The sequence below is a fragment of the Onychomys torridus genome, chromosome 1, assembly GCF_903995425.1.
Source record: "Onychomys torridus chromosome 1, mOncTor1.1, whole genome shotgun sequence".
Lineage (NCBI taxonomy): Eukaryota > Metazoa > Chordata > Mammalia > Rodentia > Cricetidae > Onychomys > Onychomys torridus.
This window is the reverse complement of record NC_050443.1, coordinates 72,015,307-72,039,616: the sequence shown is the minus strand read 5'-3', so window position 1 is coordinate 72,039,616 and position 24,310 is coordinate 72,015,307. Positions and strand designations below refer to the sequence as shown.

The 24,310-nt window shown below is 42.4% G+C and overlaps 1 protein-coding gene across 2 annotated transcripts in view; it reads right to left on the bottom strand.

The window, feature by feature from the left end:
* Nucleotides 1-24,310, bottom strand: part of Rab30 (RAB30, member RAS oncogene family) — a 100,888-nt gene that overhangs the window by 48,282 nt on the left and 28,296 nt on the right. Inside the window, exon 1 of one of the 2 annotated variants that reach the window (XM_036193246.1) lies at nucleotides 4,762-4,945. The exons of the other annotated variant lie outside the window; for it this stretch is intronic. The gene's annotated coding sequence lies outside the window, so the exon portion shown is untranslated. Of the gene's footprint in view, nucleotides 1-4,761; nucleotides 4,946-24,310 lie in introns of those variants that run through there. 2 annotated transcript variants of the gene reach the window in all.

The following is a 24,310-nucleotide window of genomic DNA, read 5'->3' as shown; positions in this document are numbered from 1 at the left end:
GCACATACATACAAGCAGGCAAAACATTCATACACATTAAAAATGTAAAAACTCTATATCCATAAAACAAAAACAGGACAGTTTAAGAGAAAAGGCTATGAGAACAAAAAGTTCTTAGAAACTGACAACATAATAGTAAAATTCTTAAAAACTCAATTAAAGTATTAAAAGATAAACATGAGGGCTGGAGAGATGGCTCAGAGGTTAAGAGCACTGATCTTAAAAGCAAAAATCAAAAGATGAAGATGTGGAAGACAGAAAAGGGATGCTATGAATGCTCTGGTAGACTAGTATAATGGGCCTGTGGTCGAATAAAATAAGCTCTCAAGAAAGTGAGAAGGGGCAGCTGGAGAGATGACTCAGAAGTTAAGAGCACTGGCTGTTCTTCCAGAGGTCCTGAGTTCAATTCCCAGCACCCACATGGTGGCTCACAACCATCTGTAATGAGATCTGGCGCCCTCTTCTGGCCTGCAGGCACACATGCAGGCAAAACACTGTATACGTAATAAATAAATATTTAAAAAAGGAGAAGGGGGAAATGAAAGAAATATCATAGCAATGTTATTCAATAAGAAGTCAAAGAAGCAAAGAATTCAGATTGCTGAGTTGAAATGATTCAGCTCACCAACCGCTGTAATGATTTTATGAAATTTCAGAAAATGTCAGACAAAGAAAAGATTCCTTCCATAAGTTGTCATCCAGGGAAAAAAGCAAACAGGCTCTATACAAAGAATGAGAAATCGGAACCTTCAGACTTCTTTCTCCACAGCAGCAAGAAGATGAAGCAATACCTTTAAAAGGCAAAGAAAAATGACTTCCAACACGCACTGCAATATCTAGGTGTGACGGCTCATCTTCACTGTCAACGGGGCTGGGCTTAGAATCACCATAGAAACACACCTCTGGGATGTCTATAAGGGTACTTCCAGAAAGGTTTAGCTGAAGATGAGGATCCACCCTGAATGTGGGCAACACCATCTACTGAGCTGTGATTCCAGACTAAAAACAGAGAAAGCTGTCTGACCCCCAGCATTCACTTCCCTCTGCTGTCTGACGGCTGACACAGTGGCCAGGAGCCTGGGGGCACCATGCCGGTCCCTGTAATGAGAAATTGTAACCTCAGATCGGAAGCCACAATAAATCCTTTCTACCTTAAGCTACCTTTGTTGTGTATGTCAGCTCAGCATCTAGAGGAGTAAGTACTACATTAGGCAAAGCACAGACAGATCCAGTCTAGAGCACAGCCAAAGCACCTTCAAGCCCACAGACATTCACTTTCCATTCACCTTCTTAAAAGTTGCTCCCAAGGAGGTCCTTCACCAAGTGACATACAGGTTTCAGCGACTGAGGTCCCCAGTCAGACTACCACACACAGCAGCCAACCAGATGGGAAATCCATGGTACAGGCATGTGAAAGATGGTCATTACCGCCAGCGTGGTGGCGCATGCCTTTAGTCCCAGCACTCAGGAGGCAGAGGCAGGTGGATCTCTGTGAGTTCGAGGCCAGCCTGGTCTACAGAGTGAGATCCAGGGCAGGCACCAAAACTACATGGAGAAACCCTGTCTCAAAAAAACAAAAACAAAAACGGCCATTACCAACCACTCCACCACCAATAAATCCTTTCTTGTCATAGTTCTGTTTTATATGTGTGATTATTAAATTTCAAACGCAAAAGGAGGTCCTTCCTATTCCCATGATCCAGATTCAACAACTGTCAAGAATTTGGCATACTGACTTAATGTACCACATTTATTTTTGTTTATTCAACCTCACAGTACCCCATCTTTATGAATCTCAAAGTCCATTTTTATATCACCTCTCCTTCAAAATACTATTATCACTCCTAAACATAGTAGTAACTTATACTTATCACCTAAGAATCCTTGATAAAATTTGCCCAAGATCTTTAAAAAAAAAAAAAAAAGTTTTTATAGCTGGGCGGTGGTGGTGCATGCCTTTAATCCCAGCATGCAGGAGGCAGAGTTAGGCATATCTCTGTGAGTTCGAGGACAGCCTGGTCTACAGAGCGAGTTCCAGGACAGGCTCCAAAACTACACAGAGAAACTCTGTCTTGAAATACCAAACAAGGGTTGGGGATTTAGCTCAGTGGTAGAGTGCTCGCCTAGCAAGCGCAAGGCCCTGGGTTCGATCCTCAGCTCAAAAAAAAAAAAAAAAGAAAAGAAAAGAAAAGAAATACCAAACAAAAAACCTTTATATATGTTATGAGCTGAAGTGTGTCCTAACCCCCAAAATTCGCACAGAAGCACTAACCAACTCCCAAGCCCTCAGAATGTAATTATAATTGGGGTCAGGGTTTTTGGTTGGTTGATTTGTTTGTTTTTCAAGACACAGTTTCTCTGTGTAACAACCCTGGCTGTCCTGGAACTCTATAGACCAGGCTGGCCTGGAACTCACAGAGACCCGCCTGCCTCTGCCTCCCAAGTGCTGGAGTTAAAGGCGTGTACCACCACCACCTGGCTGCGCCACCTTACCCAGCGGGGTCAGGGTATTTAAAAAAGTAATAAAGTTAAAGTGGCCCCGATCTGATTGGTATCCATACAGAAGAGGTAACTAGGACATAGAGATGGGGGCATTTGCAGGACAGGACAACAAGAATGGCTTCCGAGAAAACTAACCTACAAGGGCCTTCACCTTGGTCTCCCTGCTTTCAGAGCTGAGGGAAAAGTTTTTGTTTAAGTCACCCAAGCCTGTGGTACTTTGTTATGGCAGTCCCAGCAAGTGAATACATAGTCTATCCCAAACTAAAGCAAGATCCCCATACTTCTGCTACTTATATTTCTTCTTTTAGATGAGGCCTTGCTAGGCTATCATTGAATTTCTCAGCTCAAGCAATCATTCTGCCTCAGCCTCCCAAGTACCTGGAGCCACAGATGTGAATTACTGGGTCCAGCTCTGGTTATAATTCTTAAGTCACTACCTTCTTTGAAAATGTCATTAACTTGTTTCAGAAGCCAAGACAGGTGTCCAATAGAATGTCCTACAATAGAATGTCCTACAAGACCTCCGATACAATGTCCTACATTCTGAATTCATGTGTTTGCTGCTCAGAGTATCATTCCAACTGTCATCCTTCCCCTTGTTTCCAGGAAATCTAAACCCTGGCACTTGGCTGACTTTAGGGGTCTACTGTTAGGTCAGGGCAGTCCCTAAGCATTTCTGCATAGTTTCCTTCACCTCACAAAGACTGCACAGGGAAAGCTGCCAGGGTGCTTTTCCTGACCTGCCGAGGGAGAGCTACACACCTCCTCCTTGGTGCCTGTTTGGGTCGGGGATAGGCACTCACTTCAACTTACAGGAGTTTGACTCTGACCTGTTTCCTAAGAGCTGGAGGAAGGCCAGGGAGACTAGAAAAGACAGAGCCATCCACTCTGTGACCACATGATAACCTTCTGATACCCCAGCAGTGGACGACCTTATATCCCTCACACTTGCTCTCCATGTTTCACACTCCCTTCCTCCTTAGAACCTTTCCTAACCCTTAGGGAGATAAAAGCAGACTGACCCAGGGCTTACCTCCATTAGGGTTGTGCTTGCTTCTATTTTTACAAAATAAAACAGCATAGATTTAAGTAATACAAGCATGACTGGTTAAACCACAAAGATAGTAAGGGAAAGCTGAAGGCAAAAGTCAGGAGAATCACTGTTCTGTTTTGTTTTGGGGAGGGGGGCAGTAACTGTTTCCAGGGAATCAACACTTTCAATTTAAGTAACAGAATGATGAAGACATCATGCTGATCACAGAACTTAAAGCACTCCTTAGTTTGTGCTATGTCTCAGGTTAATGTGGCTTGTCTGTGAGCCGTCTACTACAGCTACAACACGAGCTTCTCAGAGTTACAACGAGAAAGACTGGAAATGGGGTTTACAAAAAGGCAGATGAGCACCCCAGGGATGCTCTTTTGGGGGTACCATCGGGGGATAATTATTCCCAAGATCAACTAAGATGGCTTTCTCACCATCTATCCATCAAGAATGATTAGAGAAAAATCTTTCCTTCTACTAAATTACCTAGCGATGAAATATCTGACATCCTAAGCTTCTCCCTGGGAAGCCCAATAATACGGCTTGATATATTTTTCCAGTAAGAAGACTTCCAGCTTGCCCCCAGGGAATTCGTTTGCCTCCGATTCGTAAATGGCATAAAGCTGGAAGGGAGGCCGAACAAACGCTTCAGATGACAGAACAGGCATGCAGCTCGGTGAGCTGGAGTGACAGGTCAAATCTAGCCCAATTTATAAGAACATTTACCGTTGTTGAGAATATAGGATTTGCCGGAGCTTTACATAATTTGTTTCCTTTAATCCTGAGGAGCACTCAGCAAAGTCCAGGCTGGGACTGTAACTGGTACAAGGTCACAGAGCAAGTTAGCTGCAGAATCACGAGTCACCCAGCTCCTGCGGGGCAGGTTTTACTCTCCAGAGAGCTTCTCTCAGCAACCAGCAACTAACATACTAAAAAGCCTGTCACCCTCTGAGAACTGGCCCCAACCCTGGCCCAGACCCCACTGGGCACATGAAGGTATCAGCGATGCCAAAGAATGATCGGGTCAAGCTGATGCCGTTAATGGGGACCTCCATTTGCCCTTAAGAGCTGGCTGTAACCCACCCATCCCCATGTCTGCCTTCTTGTGTATAATTGGAACTCAACAAACTCAAGCTCTACAGTTAGGGGGTCCCCACCCCCACACACACACACAGAGAGACCCCTGAGCAAAACCCCTCTGCCAGGCTGTTTCCCACCTTCGATTTTCTTTCCTCCTGGGGCCACTGGTATGTGATGGGTGTGCAGCTGAGAGAACAGCACACGCAGCTACAGCACAGTCATATCCAATGGAGCAACCTCGAAAGACAGCCCAAGAATTTTAATGAAAACCAGAAAACCCCTGGCTGCAAGGCAGGACTGCAGTCCAAGCCGGAATGCCCCTCCCTCTGCAGCTAAGAATCCCTGAGCCAGCTTCCTCCCAGAGTGCAGAGGGAAAAAAATTCATCCTGCATTCAGTACTGCTTTTCCCAGCAGCTGCTTTCTGGGGTTATTTAGGTTTGAGCAAGGCACATGCTGACTGCAACAGGACCCAGGACCCTGAGAGGCACAGGGTGTGGCTGCAGCAGATCTGGGTGCCAACAGATTATGAAACAGTCTTTTTTTTTTTTTTTTTTTTTTTTTTTTAAGGCTCCTCTTTCCTTCTGCCAAAGCTGCCTGCCTGCCCACAGCTGCATACGAAGCTAGTAGAGAATCTTAACGAGCTTAAAGGGAAGGGACCAGATTCCGAAAACTTGAAAACCAGAGGGAAAGAAGCGTGCATCTGGAGCACTTACAGGCATCAGTGGTGCTGATCTCAAGTGCGTGTTCTCTAGGAGGGGGGATTTAAATTGTGTGTGATGGAGAACAAGGCCAACTCAGGAGGCTGGGTAACTTCTTCAGGGCGGGGATCAAGACTGAAGTTCAGGATGAGTAATGCACATCACAAATACAAACTATAGGCCTTGCTATGCAGCTTGCTTTGTAGACTGCTTGCCTAGAATGCATGAAATCCTGGAAAGGATCCTTAACGGCACATAACCCAGGCATACAGGTGGCACATGCCTATAATCCTATCACTTGGGTAGAGGTAAGAACTACATCAGTAGTTCAAGATGAATTTGAAGCCAGCCTTCATAACATGGGGGTGGGGGGCGGACAATACAAACTAAAGCTTGGCATGTTGGCTCACACCTGTAAATGCCAACATTGGAAAGCTAAGTAAGAATACTATTGTGAACCTGAAGCCAGTCTGGACTTTATACTGAATTCCAGACCTGACAGAATTACTGGGTGAGCCCTTATCTCAAAACAAAACTGTAGTGCATGTGAAACCATGGATTTGGTCCTCAGCACTGGGAAGAATCAAATTCAATACCCCAAGCTGCCTCCCTAATAAAAAGAAGAGGGTGGGGAACGTTCACTAGCTGCACACTACCCATGTGCATGGCACCAAGCTAAGCTTTTCCCCAGCGTTCTATCATGTAATCCTCAGAACAATTAGATAAGATAGGAGTCCCTTCTATCCCCATTCTCCTATGAAGAAACTACAGCTCTGATGTTAATTGGTACCAGGATTTTAATCCCAGGCTAATTCCCACCTTAAGCACTCTAGCAGCCTACAGAAGGAAATAGCTTAAGCGATCATGCCAAGCAAGCAAGCCTCCCAGAGATTGCTCCTTCCCAATAGCAGATCCATATTCTACGCTTACCTTCGGTCCTCCCTGGTACCCTTCAGCAGAATCACAGAGCCACTGGCCCTGGGAAGGCTGATCACTAAACCTCTACTTTCTCAAGCACATGGCTTCTGCAGACTGCATGTGTGGAAGAGGAAGCTGCCACGATTAACCAGAGACCCCCATTTCTGAGAGACAGACAGTTCCTTCCTGCACACTGCTCCACCAACCCACATAATCTTACAGCAGCCTCCACCCAGCCACACACAGGTTCATTTTGTATTCTTAACAGGAGACCATGTGCATCTACCTAGAGCAGCTGTGATTCCCCAAGAGAAGAGACTGTCTAGACAGAGCATCCCAATCCATCTTGACGAGAAAAGAGCTACGTGTTGCCCGGTTTGCTCACACAGATCTCAGGGTGTGTGCCCCGTGCTCTAGCCAAAGCTCTGGACTTGACATTTCTGGGTGGTTATCACCCAGTCCAACAGCTCATACACTGAGTTAGAACTGTCTTCCAAGCCAGGCAAATGTCTCTGGAGGAGGGGGTATCACACCGGAGTATGACATGCTTGTGGACCTTGCACACACAGGCACACCACACACAGTTACGGGAAGCAGACTGAAACCTAAAGAGCTCTTCGATGCACAGTGAGGTTTCATGATGGCTTTGAGGTAGACTGAGCACACATTAGCCAGGCAGCTGGTGACTTAACCTTGAGAATATTCTGTGAGGCAGACGGGATTGCTACTCAGCAAGGGCAGCAACTGAAGCCAGAGAGTTAATATAATTTGCCTAAAGTCACACAGGAAGGCTTAAAGCTCAAGCTCAAACCTGATTTTTTTTTTAGTTGGTTTATTTAATTGGATTTTGTTATTGTTGTTGTTGTTTTCTCAGGGTTTTTTTGTTTGTTTGTTTTTTGGTTTGAGGGGTTTGTTTTGTTTTGTTTTGTTTTGTTTGTTCGTTTGTTTTTGCAACAGGGTCTTGTGAAGCCTAGGCTGGCTTAGAACTTGTTATGCGATCAAGACTAGCCCCCTGTCTCTACCCCCAAGAGTTGGGATTATAGGAATGCCCCCACCACACTCAGCTCTTGTTACGTGATTGGAGCTGTCCTTGAATTCAGGATCTTTTCACCTCAGTTTCCTGCATGCTGGGATTACGGACATGCACTACCACACCTAGCTTCAAATGCCTTTTTAATATGACTTCCACACCCTCCCATTCTGGCAATCAGATGAGAATCAAGGCAAGCCTCTCTGAGGCAGGAGGATTCCAGCTGAGATCTGGAAGATGAGGAGTCAGCCACTTCGGAAGTTGGGAGCAGAAGGAACAGGAAATGCAAGCACTAACTTCAGGATGAGGCTGGAGTCAGCTGGGGAAGGGGAAGAGGCTTAGCAGGACAAAGAAGGTAAATGGTTCAGAGGAGGCAGGCCCTTGTTAACCATGACAATTAACCGTGTGTGCTAAGGGAAATGGGAAATAAAAGACAAGTTTAATGGGCAAATGGCATGACGTGATTCATGCTTTAAAGACATAATACTGAGCTAAGGCATTCAGTCAGTAAAGCACTGGTTTTGCTGAATTTGATCCCTAGAATGGGGGGGGGGCACACCCTGATGATCACATCATAATAAAATCATTATTGTGCATGCTGAATTTAAAAATAAATTAAAAGAATATTAGGGCAGGGGAATTGGCTCAGCAGGTTAAAGCACTCACCACTAAGCCTGACAACCTGAGTTCCATCCCCAAAGAGCACAGATTTGACCTCCATACCCATCTGCACACAAACATATACACATGTATAGACACACACAAAAATAAATAAATGTAATGAAAAAAAATTAAAAGATTTACTTTAAAAGAATATTAAAATGAGAAAAATAAAACAAAAAATAATAATTCTGGTTGCTCTGTGAAGGAGAGACTATATAAAAGAGACAAGAGTTGGAACAGAGGAGGAAGGATTAGGAGGTTTGGGCCACGGTGAGGGTAGCAGAGATGAATTTTATATTTGCAGATAGGTGGGACTGAAAAACTTTGCTGGTGCATTGTATGAAAACAACGGCAGAGACAAACTCATAGGTCTCTAGCTTGAACAACTGGGTGAATTATTAGTGACTTCCCTGTACCTGGACAAATACAGATGAGCTGCTGAGCATGGTACTGCATGCCTTCAATCCCAGCACTCTAGAGGCTGAGGCAAGCAGATCTCTGAGTTCGAAGCCAGTCTGGTCTACATAGAGAGTTCCAGGCCAGGCCAAGGCTACATAGTGAGATCCTGTCTCAACAAACAAACAAACAAACATACAAACAAGAGGTACAGAGATGGCTCAGTGGATAACATATTTGCCACACTAATATGAAAACCTTAGTTCAGATTCCCAGAACCCGTGGAAAGCCAGACTTAGTACCATACATCTATAATCCCAGTGTTCCTATGGTGGGATGGGAGGTGGAGATAGGAGAATGCCAAGAAGCTCATGGGCCAGTGTACACATGAACACACACATGAACACACACATGAACACACACACACACACACACACACACACACACACACACAGAGAGAGAGAGAGAGAGAGAGAGAGAGAGAGAGAGAGAGAGAGATAGATATGGGGGACGAAGGGAGGGAGAAGAGAGAGATTTAAAAATAGAATCAACTAGGTGACACCTTACCTGGATGATTAGAGGGAAGGAGTTAAGAACTGAGGTCAAATCAAATCCTAACCTCTTGATTTCTCTAGTATGGGACAGAAAAATTTCTCAATCTTTTTTTTTTTTTTTTTTTAAGCAATATGCTTGGGTTAGGCCAAACAGTTTAAATAATATAAGCGTCTGTGTGTTTATTTGGGTCTGAGTGGCTGCAGGTCTGGGCGGGACTAGAGATAACTCCAGCAACAGATTTCTGTAGTTTTAAGATAACATTACTCTAGCTTTTATGCCTGGAGTTTCCCGCAACAGTTCCTTGCTATGTCTTGCTTCTCAGAAGACATGTGAGGCTATTAGCTGGTTTCCATCATTACAAAAGGAACCCTGGTTCACTTCTACATGTCATTAAGGATCCTGAAAAGTTCTCTGCTGTAGGTAGAGGCACAGTTAGTAAATTAGATAGCCCCATAGCTCCAATGTAATAGCTCTATGTCCTCTGGCTAGTTATTAAGAATCATTTCTATCTTCATTGTTCTCAGAATAGCTGGGCATAGTGGCTCACACCTGTAATCTCTGCACTTGGGAGGCTGGAGGCAAGAAGTATGAGTACAAAGCCAACCTGAGCTAGACAAAAACCCTAAACAAATAAGCAGTGGAGAGAAGACAGTTTGGATGCTGGACCACAGCTTGGTTCTGACACTTCCTAGTAAAAATGGTGATCTATTGTACGGACCCTGTGCTCGTGCTGACATGTGCTGTGTGAATTGTTGTAACTAAATTCTTTCAGTCACCAAAGAGTATCCACTATTGTTATCCCTGTTTTAAAAATAACAAAATTGTGCTGGAGAGATGGCTCAGAGGATAAGCACACTGGCTGTTCTTCCAGAGGTCCTGAGTTCAATTCCCAGCACCCACATGGTGGCTCTCAACCATCTCTAATGCCTTCCGGCGCCCTCTTCTGGTGTGCAGGCAAACATGCAGGCACAACACTGTATACATAATAAATAAATCTTAAAAAAAAAAAAAAACAAAATTAATATCCCTGTTTTACAAATAATGAGTTGAGAGGCCATTAACTAGTGATTGTGCAAATTATGAAAAAACAAATTTTAAAATGTCAACAGAGTCTGAAAAAATTAACAAAAAGCCATATGTAGATAATTTGGGGTAGGGGAAGCAGCCAACTACTGAATTTAATATCTTAATTTACTGGCTAAACATTTAGTTAATATATCTTGAACACATAGGTGAATAATTGAATGAATGATTCCAAACAAACACAGTGAATTCCTGTCAGGCAGAGTATCAAGACACTAGCATTAAAGAGAATTCATGGCCCAGTGAGATGGCTTAAGGAGTGTTTACTTAAACGCACATGCTACACACGCCTGGTGACCTTGGTTTCATCCCCAGAATGGTCTCCTGCAAGTTGTCAACATATGCACCATGACACACACATATCCCTATGTATATTACATTTCAAAAAAGTTTTTTTTAATAAGGTTTTTGTGTGTGCTGGGAATTTTCTACCATCAAGATATTCTTCAGCTTTGAGACTCAAAGATGCATTCTCATTCTCTCTCTCTCTCTCTCTCTCTCTCTCTCTCTCTCTCTCTCTCGGTTTTTCCAGACAGGGTTTCTCTGTGTGTGTCTCTCTCTCTTTGTGTGTGTGTGTGTGTGTGTGTGTGTGTGTGTGTGAGAGAGAGAGAGAGAGAGAGAGAGAGAGAGAGAGAGAGAGAGAATGTCACATGTATGAGAGTGCCTCTGGAGGCCAGAAGAGGGTGTGAGATCCCTTGAAGCTGGAGGTATAGAGGGTTGTTTGTGAACCACACCATCTTGGTGCTGGCACTCAAACGCTGGCCAAGGTCTTCTAGAAAGACAAGTGGTCTTAACAGCTGAGCCATCTCTCCTGCCATTCAACAACAAGTTTTAATAGGTTTACAAGATGGTTTAGCAGGCAATGGTGCTTGCTACAAACCTGACAACCTGAATTTGATTCCAGAACCCTCATGGTGAAAGGAAGAGATCCAACACCCATAAGTTGTGCCATACAAGTGTGTGCATACATTCACACATATATGAAATCAATAAATGTAAAAAAAAAAAAAAACTATTAAAATGTTAATAAAGACTCATCACTCATCTGCTCTTTTTCGGGATTTGAAAGAATAACTCAAGGGCTGGAGATATAGCTAAATTGGTAAAGTGTTTGTCTAACTTGCAAGAAGCCCTGAGTTCAATCTCCAGCATTACTTAAACTTAGTGTGGTGGTGCACACTGTAATCCTAGCACTGGGCAGGTTGAGACAGGAGGATCTAAAGTTCCTGGTAATCCTCAGCTACACCACAAGTTGAAGGTCAAATCGTGTACACAAGACCATTTCTTAAATAACTCAAGAAAAATATATATTCCTTCAGTCAGGCTACATTCTTTTACATCACCTTTGAATTCAGTTGGACATACTAGATACAAATGTATGTGACAAATTTATGTTCATGTAACTGGAAGAACATTAACCAGAAATGTTCAAACACATCTGCCTTAGGGTTACTATTTCTGTATTGAAACATCATGACCAAAAACAACTTGGGGAGGAAAGGATTTATTTCAATCACACTTCCATATCACAATTCATCATCAAAGGCAATGAAGGCAGGAACTCAAGCAGGGCAGGAACCTGGAGGCAGGAGCTGATGCAGAGGCCATAGACCAGTACTGCTTACTGAATTGCTCCCCATGGCTTGCTCAGCCTGCTTTCTTATAGAACCCAGGACCATCAGCCCAAGGGTGGCCCCACCCACAATGGGCTGGTGTTGGGGAATATTATTTTAAGGTGTGTTACTTTTGTTTATGTTGTTTAACTCTGTGAAGCTGTGTTACTGTGCCTGTCTAAAACACCTGATGGTCTAATAAAGAACTGAACAGCCAATAGGAAGGCAGGAGAAATGATAGGAGGCGGGGTCATGAAGGCCAAGAGAATATATAGAAATAGAAATATATAGAAAGAGAAAACTGAGAGACAAGATCAGAGAAGGAGAAGGACTCCAGAGGCCAGCTACCCAGCTACACAGCAAGCCACAGAGTAAGAGCAAGATTTATAGAAGTAAGAGAACAGGAAAATCCCAGAGGCAAAGGTAAATGGGATAATTTAAGTTAAGGAAAGCTGGCAAGAAACTAAACCAAGCTAAGGCCAGGCATTCATAATTAAGAATAAGACAAACAACAATATCTTGGTATACCAAGATGTTCTCAAATTTCCATAAGACTGAGAAAGCTTGAAAAGAAAAAGAAGAAAAGAAAAAGGACATGGCTCCTTTAAGAGGCACTGCTTGCTGTTCAGCCAGCAGTGCTAAATCAAATGGCAAGCTAAGTAAAAACCGCTTGTGGCAACACAGTACAGGCTTCCATGGCTAGGAAGGTTGAATGCAGTTCCCGACCAGACAAACCTCTGACCAACTGGCTCCAAGAACACACTTGGCTTTCAATACCCAAGAAGTTGGCAGAGCCAGCCGAGAGCTGCGTTCGGAGGATCCAGGTGTAGGTTAGCAGTTTAAAGGTTTGCTAACACAGTCAAAAAAGGCTAAAAGATATGCAGTAAAAGAGGTCCAGATGGGGAAAAAAAAAAACCAAAAAAAAAAAAAAAAAAACCCTCTAAACAGGTTACAGTGTGTTTAACAATGTGTGCAGGCTTAAGAAAAGAAAAAGGGTATCGTATCGTCATAGAAAAAATGAATAGTTTAAAAAATACTAAAGTCTTTAAAAAGAGAGTAAAAGTCATATAAAAGAAAAAGACACATAAGATGGGAAATACACAGGGAGTCTGGATCCTGTTGATTTTGAATTTTTTGATTGCTGAAAAGCAAAGGACAGCTGCAAAGAGACCTGGAATTGAAAGAGGGGTTGTTGAAATAGATCAGCCTGTATACTTTAGGAATGCCTTAACTTCTAAAAAGTCAAAATATATTTGTCAAATGGAAATGAAAAATGCTTTGGAGTTTTGTTCCCACAGGAGATGAGAGGCTGTGGATTCCTTCAGGGCTAATATGGATCTGGTTTGATCAGGTTGAGACTTCCTGAATCTTGAGTGGTAATATCTATCAGCAAAGGTTACTGCTGGTCTTCCTAGGACTTGGTCATTATCTCAAATTTTCTCTCTGGGACCCTAAAGATAATTCACCCACTGACAGCAGGAAATATGGAGAAAACTACTCCCACATTCCCAAGAGTTGGGGGATATGGGTGGTTTTGGGTTATTTGGTGGGTTATGGATGTTTGTTATCATTTAGGAGTATATAGAATATTGATACAAATTTAAAATTATTTTTGTTGCCGGGCAGTGTTGGCACACACCTTTAATCCCAGCACTCGGGGTTAGAGCCAGGTGGGTCTCTGTGAGTTCGAGGCTATCCTGGTCTACCAAGTGAGTTCCAGGAAAGGCGCAAAGCTACACAGAGAAACCCTGTCTTGAAAAACCAATATATATATATATGTTTCTACTTTTGTTTAAAGGACTTTTGAACATTGACACAAATTTAAGGTCATTTTGTTACAATATACTGTATATATGTTTCTACTCTTGTTTAAGGATTTTTGTATATTGATACAAATTTTTTAAGGTTTATTTATTTATTTATTTATTATGTATGCAGACGAGGGCACCAGATCTCATTACAGATGGTTGTGAGCCACCATGTGGGTGCTGGGAATTGAACTCAGGACCTCTAGAAGAGCAGTCAGTTGTAGTTAGAGTTTTCCTGCCTGGCCCAGTCAGGACAAATCTCTCTCACCCACCAGTCCCACAGTCTCTCAGACCCAACCAAGAAAGCACACAGAAACTTATATTGCTTACAAACTGTATGGCTGTGGCAGGCTGCTTGTTATCTACCTTTTCTATCTTAAATTAACCCATTTCTGTTAGTCTATACTTTGCCACATGGCTTGTGGCTTACCAGTGTCTTTACATGTTGCTTTTCATGGCGGCGGTAGGCGGTGTCTCTCTCCAACCTTCTACTTCCCAGAATTCTCTTCTCTCTTGTCCCGCCTATACTTCCTGCCTGGCCACTGGCCAATCAGAACTTTATTTACACAGAGTGATATCCACAGCAGTCAGTGCTCTTAACCTCTGAGCCATTTCTCCAGCCCATATTGATACAAATTTAAGGTTATCTTTGTTGCAACATATTGTATATATGTTTCTACTCTTGTTTGAGGTATTGTACCTATGCAGTTCATTTAAAATAGAAGGTAAACTTCTAGTTTTTGAAAGCTATTATTATGAACTGTTTAGGATAATCAAGAAGCATAGGTTAGTAATTAGTCATTTATAACAATCAAATTTGTAAATATGTTAGGTATGCTTTCCAGATCATGTGGAGATATATTTTAGATACATAGATGGTTTTCAAATACTTCAAAGACCTATAGAATATGGCATTTAAAACTTTTTGTTAACTTAAAGTTTTTCATGACAATGGGACACCTCTGTTCCTGGCAGCACCAATTTACTTCAGAAATAATGGGCATTGATGAAACACCTTATGGAGTTAGCTTTCATTGTGGCAAAGAAACTGTTCTTGCCTTTGACGGCTGACAATGTGCTGTGCAGACTGGACATGCAGGACACACAGGAAAAAAGACTCTTAAACTTTGCCAAACAAGACAGGACAGTCCTTCAAAATTCCTGCTTCACAGAAGAGTCTGCCAGATATTCTGGAGGACACACAGGAAAGTGAGTGCTGAACTTTGCCAAAACAAGGTAGGACTGTCCTTCAAAATTCCAACTATTCCAGCTTTATAGATAAGTCTGCCAGATACTTTAGGCCTGTAGGCTGAAGATGGATACCCCAAAGTTGCAGAGGAACTTAGAGTGACTGTTCAGGCAGCCAAATGTCTCTGTTGTTAAACAATATTACATCCTTCTGGGTCTTTGATAGAGTTGAAGACTAGATAGTTATAGTTAAAGTTTTTCCTAGTTTTCATAGAAAGTAAGTTAGGTGTAAAACTTTGGATTCACTAAGATAGGATTGATAACACATATTTTCACTGAATATGCTAACTACAAATGGACAAATATTGTGAATGTAATCCTTACTTGATAATTTTTATTGTATTTAGTCTTACCATGCTTAAGTTAAAACCCTTTCATTTTCATTTAGACAAAAAGGGGGAAATGTTGAGGAATATTATTTTAGGGTGAATTACTTTTGTTTATGTTGCATTTGTTTAACTCTGTGAAGTTGTGTGTCTTTGCCTCATGGTCTAATAAAGAACTGAATGGCCAACAGCAAGGCAGGAGAAAGGATAGGTTGGGGTGGCAGGTCAAGAGAATAGATAGAAGGAGAAAACTGGGAGGAGAAATCTAGGAGCCAGAGAAGGAGGAGGACTCCAGGGGCCAGCCACCCAGCTACACAGCAAGCTACAGAGTAAGGTTTACAGAAATAAGAGAACACGAAAGGCCTAGAGGCAAAAGGTAGATGGGATAATTTAAGTTAAGGAAAGCTGGCTAGAAACTAAGCCATGCTAAGCCCGGGCATTCATAATTAAGAATAAGCCTCAGCCGGGCAGTGGTGGCACACGCCTGTAATCCCAGCACTAGGGAGGCAGAGGCAGGTGGATCTCTGTGAGTTCGAGACCAGCCTGGAATACAGAGCTAGTCCAGGACAGGCTCCAAAGCTACAGAGAAACCCTGTCTCAAAAAACCAAAACCAAACAAACAAACAAAAAAGAATAAGACTCTGTGCTGTGGGATAATGCTTTTGTACACTGGTTTAATAAATCACTGATTGGCCAGTAGCTAGGAAGGAAGTATAGGTGAGATAAGCAGACAAGGAGAATTCTGGGAAGAGGAAGGCTGAGTTGGGAGATGCCAGCTTGCCATCCAGAGAGCAGCATGTAATGACACACAGGTAAAGCCACAGAACACATGGCAACATATAGATTAACAGAAATGGGCTGAGTTTAAATGTAAGAGCTTGTCAGTAGTAAGCCTGAGCTAATGGCCAAGCAGTTTTAATTAATATAAGCCTCTGTGTGTTCACTTGGGTCTGAGCATCTATGGACCAGGTGGGACACAGGAAAACTTCCAAATACACCTCTGTGTGTGATTTATTAGGGAGCTGGGTGGCAGGCTCCCCAAAATAGCCAAACAATAGGTTGGGCTCTCCCCCATCAATCACTAATTAATAAAATGCCCTATAGGCTTGCCTACAGCTCGAGTTTAGGGAGGCAGTGTCTCAAATGGGGTTCTCTCCTCTCAGATGACTCTACCCTGTGTCAAGGTGACATAAAATTAAACAGTACAATATCTAAATGCAGGACATGGTACCCCAGGACCTGGCAGACTCCCACTTCAGCCAAAGGACACTTAGCATCACCAATAATCTGGACAAATTACTATCACATGCTTTGTCTTGTGATGCAATGGCAAGAGCAGCTATTCAGAACACTTACCCAAAGTATTTAGTTTGCCTATAACCATAAAGAAATTATTAGGCATATTCTGACTGTGAGAAAACAGGGTTGAAAATTTAAAAACTCCACATACCAAAACAAAACTCCTTTTAGATACTTGTAGGTTTAAAGACATTAAAGATACATAACAACTAAATTTAGTACAATCCTAGTTACACACCAGTCATCAAAACTGAGGTCAACTGAAAACAATCCAACCCTACAGGATCCAACAGTTGACTGCAGACCCATGAGGGCCCCCAGCTTACCAAGAGATCCTCCCTCCTTTACTTTTAGAAGAGCCAGTCAACTTACCCTCTGAACTACAAGGTTATAAATTGAAGTTGTTTCACCCAAATGTTTCTATAATTTGTTACATAGTAATACCAAGGTGACTGCAGGCAAGAATTAAATGCAGACTGTATAACAAAACAATGTGGAATCTTTTACACTTCCAGAGTATAAAAACAGTTTTGTAGATATGTGGAAGGAAAAAGGAAATAAATGTGATGCCCCCAGTTTTAATATACATTTATAAAGAAAGACAATGTAGAGGCAAAGTGGGGCAATAGTACATTCCTGTAATCCTGGTTCTTGGGAGTCACTCTCTACTTTATAGTGAGCTCAAAGCCAGCCTGCACTTCACAAGATCTGTCTCAAAAACCCAAGGGAGGGTGTGCTGGTATATTGTGTACCCTAATAAAATTTGTCTGAAGGTCAGGGAACAGAACAAGCCACTAGATTAAATACAGAGGCCCCACAGTGGTGGCACACACACCTTTAGTTCTAACATTTGGGAGGCAGAGATCTGTCTGGATCTCTGTGAGTTAAGAAAAATTCTGAAAAGAAAGGAAAAGGAGGATATGGACATAATAAAATAAAAAAGTAGATTATTAAATCTACTCTGAAAAAAAAGATATAGATATAGCCGGGCGGTGGTGGCGCATGCCTGTAATCCCAGCACTCGGGAGGCAGAGGCAGGTGGATCTCTGTGAGTTCGAGGCTAGCCTGGTCTACAAAGTGAGTTCCAGGACAGCCTCCAAAGCTACAGAGAAACCCTGTCTCGGGGGAAAAAAAAAAAAAGATATAGATATGATACGACAAAAGGGTAGATTATTTAATCTACTCAGAAAAGAAAAAACAGGAATATAGATATAAGATAAAAAGGTAGATTATTGAATCTACTTTTAAAAAGCAACTACTAGTTTTAAATATTTACATTGGATTAGATTTTTGTATATTGTATACAAATTTTGTATATTGATGCCAAGTTGAGATTAATTTTATTAAAAAATACTATACATACACTTCTAATCTTGTTCAAGGTATTATACCTATACAGTTCATTTAACAACGTAATGCAAATTTCTCATCCTTGAAAGTTATTATTATCAACTAATTAGGATATAAAGAAATGCAGGTTAGTGGTTAGTTACCTACTACAATCAAAATTGTAGTCAGGTTAGGTATGTTTTCAAGGTCAAACAGATATATATTTTAGATAGACAGGTCATCTTCAAAAACTTCAGAGATCTACAGAATATGGCATTTAAGATGTTTTAATAACATAGATTCTTTTTTTTAATGACTATGAGACGTGTCTGCTTCTGGCAGCACCAATCTACTTCAGAGAAGATGGTGGGCATCAGAGAAACTCCATATGGAGTTTACATTCTTTGTGGTAAAAGTAAGTCACTGGGCAAAAAAGTGCCTGTACCTCAACTGCTGACAGTATGCTGTCCAAACGGACAAGCAGGACATGAAGGACTGCTAAACTTTGCCAAGACAAGGTAGGAAGGCATTTTAGAAAATCTTTCTTCACATATGTATCTGTCAGATATGCACGCCTTTAATCCCAGCACTAGGGAGGCAGAGCCAGGTGGATCTGAGTTCGAGGCCAGCCTGGTCTACAGAGCGAGATCCAGGACAGGCACCAAAGGTACACAGAGAAACCCTGTCTTGGAGAAAAAAAAAATTACTAATATCTAAGTGAAGAGGATTTCAACTTCCATACACTAATCTGTTTTGGGGTTTTGTTTGTTTGTTTTGTTTTTTTAATAAGAAGTTAAGCAGAGGACTGGGCATGTGGCTCAATTGGTAAGTGCACTTGCTACTCAAGCAAGAAGATCTAAAATCAAATGTCCAGCACGATGTAGAAAGCCAGGTGTAGCCACAAGTACCTCTAACCCTGAACTGTGGGGCCAGAAACAGGAGGATCACCAAAACTTGCTGTCCATCTGCTTACCTCCAGGTTCAGTAAGAGACTGTCTCAAAGAAATAAGGCTGTAAATGATAGCACAGGGCACCCAATGCCCTACTCTGGCCTCCACATACATAGGCATATGCACACACAAAGTCAAACAGAAAAAAGTGCACAGCTCTCTCCATGGTGATACCAAATCTTCGCTTCCAAAAGCAGGAAACACCAGCAGGAACAGACCGTTATCCTTTCTAGCCAGCCGTAGCCCCTTCCTTTATTATTGAAGACCACGATTGCTTCTGAAGAGCGAGGAGAGCAGTTACAGTTATGGAAAGATGATGGGTAGGTAGATAATAGATTTTATTGTTTCGTGCGAATGATGTTTTCTCTCATGTATTTATGTGCAACTCATACATGCCTGGTGCTCAAGGAGGTCAGAAGAGGGCATCAGATCCACTGATACTAAGAAGTGAACCTGGGTCCTCTGCAAGAGCAACAAGTGCTCTTAACTGTTGAGCCAACTCTACAGCCCCAACTGATAGTTACATGAAAGATGAGTTAATAATTAAGGAATGTTTAAAGGTAGGTGTTAATAGGAAACAATCAATAAGGTAAGTTTTCTTACTGATATAATCAGAAACAAATTCATGTTGGGCTAGATAAGATGTAAAAAGAAAACAAAGCTTTGGCAAGAACAAGGGCAGGTCATCAAGCTATTTTCTATGTTCACACATTTCTCCATTGTGAGGGATTTCTCAACCTACAAATGAGCCGAGTGTCTCACATTCCACCTCTGCCCTTAAAATCCCTGAAGTCTTCTTACCAATGGGATTAAATCTGTTTCCCCACAAACAGTATAATAAAGCTTCCTTTATTTAATTTGGATTATCCTCTAAGTAATATGAAATAATTATTAATATTATATATTAGCTTGTATGAACAAACCCAGGGGCCTAAATTCAAAGGATACAGAGCTGTGAACTCAAATCCAAGGACCCTGGCTTTATTATGCCATATAGAAAACCTCTGCTTAACAATGAACAGCAAACAAAGTCTGTCATTCTTTATATAAAAACAGTAAACTACATAGATGACGATTTTTAGAACAATATCAGTAATCTATTTTGAAAAGTCTTTGACTTAGATGGAGATTGACACATAGACCCGAAACTGAACAAGGCATAAAATAAAATAATAAAATAAAATAGAACACTGCAGAATACGCAATTCATTTTTAATATTATTTTATTTAAAAGTTTTTTTCATTTTACATACCAACCACAGTTCCCCTTCTCTCTCCTCCTCCCCCTCCCCTCCCCACCTTCCCCAGACCCCCCACTCCTACCGACTTCTCAGAGAGGGTAAGGCCTCCCATGGGGAGTCAAAAAGATCTGGCACATCAAGTTGAGGCAGGCCTACGCCTCCCCGCCCAACCCTTGCCCCGCATCAAGGCTGAGAATGCTCATTTCTTAATGGAACACAGACTGCATCCACTCCTCCCAAGGCTCAGGGATCATTTTGGAAGAGGGAGCAGAAAGATTGTCAAGATCCAGAAGAGGTGGATGACTACAAGCACTAAGTGTTTTCTGGACCCTGCAGGGTAACTGCACCTATAAAGCATGCACAAAACCTGTACAGTCCTAGCAATGGAGAGGGGAGCTGGGCATGAAGTCCCGTCCCCAGCCAGGGGGACAAGTTTTAGGTGTTGGCAGAGGAACAGGGTGGTGGTTTGACTAGGAATGGCCCCCATAGACTCTTACGTTTGAGTGCTTCACCATTAGGGGCAGTGCTAATTGACAGGGATTAGGAGGTGTGGCCTTGTTGGACCGGGTGTGGCTTTGTTAGAGGAAGTGTGTCACTGAGGGGGACTTCGAGGTTTCAAAAGCTCAAGCCAGGCCCCACGTCTCTCTCTTTCTGCTGCCTGCTGATCTGGATGTAGAACTCTCAGATGCTGCTCCAGCACCATGTCTTCTCACCACGATGATAATGGGCTAAACCTCTGAATGCCAGGAAGCCCCTGTTAAATGTTTTGTTTTGTTTTTTTGTTTGTTTTTGTTTTTGTTTTTGTTTTACGAGTTGCCATGGGCGTGATGTCTCCTCACAGCGCTGACTAAGAAAAACAGCCCATTTTCTCTAAGAGTGGAGCCATTGGCGAGTCAACCATGTTCCAGCAGAAGGCCACATATCCAAGAATATTTGGGTATCACCAGTAAGTCCTGTTGAATTTTTTGTTAAGGATACACAAAGTTGAGTGGATGAGGAAGTGGATATGGATCTAGGAAGAGCTGGGGGATGAATATGAACAAAACACATTGTAAAAAATTCTCAAAGAACTAATAAAAAATATTGTAACTATCTATTACCATTGTCAGGTGAGGAAAGCATTCAAATTACATAAGAACCGGAAGAAAAAAGAAAGGCACTGCAGGATCTTGTGCCTTTTGTGAGTGGGTTGCACATATCTGTCAGAACTAAAGAAATTATGCTGCAAGGTTATTTGTTTTAGGCATTATTTGGCATGGGGAAAAATCCATGTCTGATTTTTCTTGCAGAATTCCTTAGTTCTCTGGCCCACGAACCCCAGGATGCCTCAGAATATAGTTGAAACCACAGCTTTCAAATGACTGTGCAAAAGGTAAATCCTCCACCACATGCAGAGAGAACCTCCCAGCTGCCCACACAAACTCCATCAGCTTCAGAGGCACCAGCCAGGCTGTCACGCCTTCAGGGAACTTTTGATGCTCAGTAGAGTTCTACTGTGCACATGAACTTTTCTAAGTGTCCAGAGAGCATGGAGCACAGCAGTGCAGACCTGTCATCCTAACACTCCAGTGGCCGAGGCAGGAAGCCTGCAAGTTTGAGGCCAATCTGGTCTATGGAGTGAGATCTTACCAAAATAAATACGTAAATAAATATCAGGAACATGGTAAAGACAACGGCAGAGCCATCAGCCTTCAAGGCCCCTGTCTACGTGCTAACCTGTCTGCTTTATAAAAAGAATAGACACCAGAAGACTTGGACTTGGGTCTGGCTCAGCCACTGAGTTCCTATTTCCTTTTCACCAGGAGTGTCAATCATTGAAAGGAATACAAACTTGTTGGCTCACTGATCTACACATAGCTCTTAAGTGAACTGCACATGTGAAGGCCAGAATAAGAAAGGACAGATGCAGGAGACATGGCCCCTGCCCACAGGGTAGCACAAACTACTACAGAAGCAGAAGCAGAGTCCACACAAGTACTTAGTCAATTTGGAGTCAATGTTTGTGAGCACAGGAGGACTTGGGCCTGAGCCTGAATCCTGACTTTTCAACGAACCCAGTGTGTTATCTTTGGCAATTTGTACTTAATCTCTTCAGATTTAACTTTCTCAGCTACAGTACAGGAATGGATAATCACACCAGTCACATTGATTTACTGTTGGAATTTAAATAGATACTGTATATATTACTCAGCAAGCTACAGTGAATATGAGATAAATCTTGGCTATTGTTGTTAATTATATATGATTCTGATCCTGGAGTTCTACAAAACGAGACACACAGCATCCCTAAGCCTCGGTGCTCTTTGTCTGTCACAGGAGAGGTGATAGCTTAGTGATCCTAAAATGCCATCCATGTCTACAAATGTTAGAAGACTCCCCAGTCTCACTCACATGCATGGTTGCCAATGTCTCAATGTCACTGTTCAGGTAAACTGGTCGTAAAAGAGCAACTGCCACCCCATTGTTCTCCGGTGGCCGCCTGAATCTTTTTCACTGCAGTTCCTTGAACTTCCTCATTACCTCCACGTGCATAGATGAGATGTGTTCTCAGAGAAAGAAAGCAGCAGCTGCCGGGGAAGCTGAGCATCTGTCCCATTGCTCTGGGTTGAGGAGTGACTTCTCAAACTTAAGAGTGGGAGGAAGGTAAATGGCTAGATTCAGGCAGGAGCTCCCTACCCATATCTACATGCCACTGTCCGCTTTGTCTCCTTCCCCACATGCAATGCCAACCACTGACCCACAGCTGAGATGCTGTGGTGCTTAATTCTGCATCCTCGACCCTAAAACAGAGTGCCCAGATAAGGATGGGGTAGACACACAATAATTTACCAACTAAGAGTCACATTCTCTCTGGATATATGTGCAAAGAACCTCAGCACAGGCTCCTTTATGATAAGTCCACAATCCCACTCTGTTAGGAATGAACTCTATGACCTTGGGAAAGGAGGAAGCAGAGATAATCTTCTCGATCATTGGTAAAATACAGAGATCAGGGCTCAAACTACAGCTTGTAGGCCATGAGTTGAAGCCTCCATGCCTAGCTCTGAATGACCTTTTTCATTCACAAAAAAGATTATAAAGACACCATACATATTGGACACCATATGTGTACCCTATTGCCCATTATATTTACTTTCTGGCCTTCTACAGAAAAAGCTTGCTAAGCCCTGGATTCAGTCATCTAAGTTCCCTTAAAACCCTGACATATTAGCATGCTAATTCCACCATGTTTCCTTAAATCGTAATCTGGTTCTGACCTTCCACACACAGCTTGCCGAGTCAGAATGATCCTGGAGACACAACAGAAGTTCATCTGCTATTTGTTAAAATGGCTAAATAGTCTCAGAGGCAACAACCCCAAGAATTAACTCCCCCACCAAGACAGTCTGTTGGGTCAATGTGAACCAGAAGATTCCTGATAAAGGCTGCGGGGATGCCACATGAGAGGAACAAACCCACAGAGCTATTGACTTCACGGATAACACATACAACAGTGAGGACCCAGAGCTCAAACAACCAGGATCAAGACTCACCTTGTTCCATCAAATAAAATATATATGCAGGCATCTAGGAACAACCGGCTTCAGGCAAATAACAAAGCTTACAGGCACACCGATCATCTGAACAGATCATCTTAATAGTCATGGACCACAGTGAATAAATCCTATCTACAACAAAGCACATAAAATAATGTAGCACACAACATTCTGTTTCCATTCCCCCCTGTTGTCATTAAGAATATACAATGCCAAAACAAGGAATTCAACCATTTATGTCAGGGCAGTGAGCCAAGGAAAGCCTAGGATCTATGATCCTATTAACACTAATGGAAGTGTGATCAAGGTAAAAGAGGAAATAAAGCTCCCTGCCCTGACTCAAGCTACACGCAGTTTTCCAGAATAAACAGCCAGCAATTATTCTTTTAATGTGCCTCCTCTGCACACTGATAAATCACCGCACAGCATAAAATTTTTGCTGATTTTAAAAAACAGCTTATTCTTTCTCCTACTCTATTTGTAAATTTACACGTTCTGAAGAGGGTTAGAGGTGCTTTCCCTACCTCTCAATCAAGCTTCTCTTTCTGCAAGTACATTAAGCTATAACCACTGTCACGTTGCTATTTAGTAATCACAAAGTTTGTCTAGAACCAACCTCCCCACCCCTATTTCTCCTGTCCTCTAAAGCAGCTTTTTCTGTGGCTGGAGAGGCTGTTCAAAGCACTGGCTGCTCTTCCAGAGGACCAGGGGTTCGATTCTCAGAGCCCACACGGTGGCTCCCACCCATCTGTAACTCCCATTCCAGGGGATCCAAGGTCTTCTGGTTTCTGCAAGCACCAGGCATACATGTAGTGCACACCCATTCACATAAAAAAATTAAAGTATTCTTAAAAAAGGAATCCCTTGAGGAGCTCCTCTCCCAGAGGACCAGAGAAATCCTTTCACCCTCAAGGCCCCTGTGCCCAAAGACAAGGCAGAGTCACATGCCTTAACCCTGCTCTTTCTCCCCTAGCCACCACAACTGCTAAGTAT